Source organism: Schistocerca americana, chromosome 4 (genome assembly GCF_021461395.2).
Source record: "Schistocerca americana isolate TAMUIC-IGC-003095 chromosome 4, iqSchAmer2.1, whole genome shotgun sequence".
In the NCBI taxonomy this organism is placed as follows: Eukaryota; Metazoa; Arthropoda; class Insecta; order Orthoptera; family Acrididae; genus Schistocerca; species Schistocerca americana.
The window spans coordinates 63,956,513-63,959,567 of NC_060122.1; positions in this window are offsets into that span (position 1 = coordinate 63,956,513).

The window sequence follows — 3,055 nt, forward strand, 5'->3', positions numbered from 1 at the left end:
TTCAGGATTCCAGCACGTCCTATTATTCTCCCTCTTTTGCCTAGAAAGCCCTCCCCATCATCCACGTAATGCTTCCCGCTGAAAGCATCCTTCATTGGGCGGAACAGATGGAAGTCGGAAGGCGTGAGATCCGGGCTGTAGGGTGGATGAGGAAGAAAAGGCCAGTGACATTTTGTGAGCTACTCTCGGGCGCGCAGACTTGTCAGACGTTCAACTGAGCAGTGAGGTGTTTGACCGCGATCCATCGATCGCCTCGAATGAGAGTATCCGCACATTCCAACACTGCAGGTCCGAGAGAAGTGTGCGACAGGCCGGCGCACAAGAGACAGGACAGGTTTGCCCGACCTTGCGGTGATGACGGACATCTCGCCCAACGACTCACCGTGCTTTTGTTCACTGTCAGATCTCCGTAAACATATCGCAAGCGCCTATGAATATCTGCGGCGCTCTTGTTTTCCGTCAAAAGAAATTCAGTGACACCTCTCTCCTTGAAACACACCTCCTGGCCAAAAAATTGTTCAAATGGCTCTGAGCACTATGGGACTTAACTTCTGAGGTCATCAGTCCCCTAGAACTTAGAACTACTTAAACTAAACTAACCTAAGGACATCACACACACCCATGCCCGACGCAGGAAGTCGAACCTGCGACCGTAGCGGTCGCGCGGTTCCAGACTGTAGCGCCTAGATCCGCTCGGCCAGCACGGCCAGCTGCTGAATTTACAACAAGGGGATAAAGAGATACCATCAAACTATCGACCAATTTCACTTTTACCAGCTTCTTCAAAAATTTTGGAAACATTGTGTTCAAGTGTCTGCTTAAGCTTATGATCGCAAATAATATATTGTCCAAGTCACAGTTTGGGTTTCTTAAGGGTTCTGACGCAGAGAAAGCTAATTACACTTACACTGATAATGTACTTAATTCATTACATAATAAATTAGAGGTTACTAGCGTTTTCTGTGTCCTGCCAAAAGCCTTTGACTCTGTGAATCACAGCATTCTATTATGTAAATTAGAATGTTATGGCGTCACCGGCAGTGCTGCGAAATGGTCTGAGACTTATTTCCTGACAAATGTTCTGTGTAGTAAGCATTATATTCAAATGTTTTATGTTTTTTGTATTATACTTTCTGGCATGTTCTACATCCACAACAGCCATATCATTTTTGGGTCTATGGAACGTAAACTGAATCAAATCTAGTCTAATATAGTACCTGTTACAGACACCATTTGGAAGGCTATCTATAGCGTCGCCACCCATCGGACCTTCATGAAACTGTGGCGCCTCAAGTGGGAATATTCCACGATGTACTACAACAAATTCCGCGTTTTTAAACAGAAACATAACCGGGAAAAAGTATTGCAATATTTATTGAACGTCCCTCCTAGAGAGGCCTTGGCCGTGGAAACATACGGACATAAATGTCGCTTTTCACTTTACATTGTATTAAACGATGACTCTGGATGTGGATTAGATGAGTGCAGTGTAAATGTGACAATGTGGGACGTCGGGGTAGGGGGAATATCATGCGTGTCAGGTACGCCGTAAACTACTGCAGTTTCTGCTGATGAAGCAAATGGCCTGTCTTCGATGCCGTTTAGAAGAAAATAATAATACACTCTCTGTTAACTGAAGCGGGTATTAGAAGAGAGTCTTTCGCTTTTATGTTTTTGTGCGTTACTTGGGTGATTGTCGATATGTCTACGTAAGCAGAAGAAACTAACGATCAAAGTCCGAAAACAATTTATTGGACTGTTCAATTAACCAAAACAACTTCTCCAAGTATAACACCAACACAAAATAGTGATCCGTCTTCGAATCACAACTACATACAAGAATAATATAGAAAAAAAACTGAAATAATTTCCTACTGGTCTCCGCCAGAGACTTCTCCGATATACCGAGCCTAACCCAGAGATCAGCGAGAAGATCCAAGCCGGGCTGCCGGGGCGGCAGCTATCCACGTCTGCTGGCGGTCGATTAACTGCCGATATGCGGCTGAGCGCCGGCCTTTATAGCGCTTCGGCGGATGGGTACCTCGGAATTATTTTCCATCACGTCGTTTGACGTGTGAAAATAGTTCCGGGATCTGCAGCGACTTCTTCCTTATGTTTATGTGGGCCGGTAGTGGCCCCTGGTGGCCGCTGGTGTCTTTGCTGTGGTGTTGTTGTTGTTGTTGTTGAGGCCGTTCATCAATATTGCCTGTCGGTTGTGTAGTGCTTCGGTGTGCCAGCGAGCGGGCAACCCGCGGGTGCAGGCTGTCAGTTTGGTTGCTGCTACTCTAGGCGCCCTGACGTCTGGTGGAGAAGGCCATAGCAATTGTTGTCCGAGATTTCCGTGGAAACGCAGAGACTCCGGAGCAGGCCGCGCGTTGGATTCCCAACTGTCGCCTCGGCAGCGGGCCGCCCTGCTCGCCGGGAGCGGCCGCTTCGGCTTCTACGACGACTTCTTCTGGCAGCCGGACGACAAAGAAGCAGGTGAGACGCCTGGCGGCCGCCGCGAGAACCACCGCGACAGTAGCGAGCGCGTCGGTACACCACTACCAGTAAAACCTGTGTCGATTCAGTGATGTGCTTTCCCAGTCACGATTTTTAAGATATAAAGCTTTTGAAACAGAGAAACGTGATCGAAATACATTAACTTCTTCATTAGTACTCCAGCAATCACTGTACGTGTATGGAGATGTGTGCATGTAGTAGCATTGTCACTTTTTCCTACCTCTTCTCCCTGTAGATGATGTGCGAGAAAAACAATTTCTTAAAGAGGACATCGTGTTTCTTGGACCAGTGACTGCTGTGACTGTAATCAAAGACTAGACAAATGCGAGGAGGACTTGCGCTCTGATGGTCCCGTACAAAATTAATTACACTATGTGATCAAAGGTTTCCGGACACCTGGCTGAAAATTACTCATGTTGTGTACATAGTTCTGGATAGTCAGCGCGTACACAACTTTCCCACTAGAGCGTGCCCCGCTAAGCACAACAAAAATGGTTCAAATGGCTCTGAGCACTATGGGACTCAACTGCTGAGGTTATCAGTCCCCTAGAAC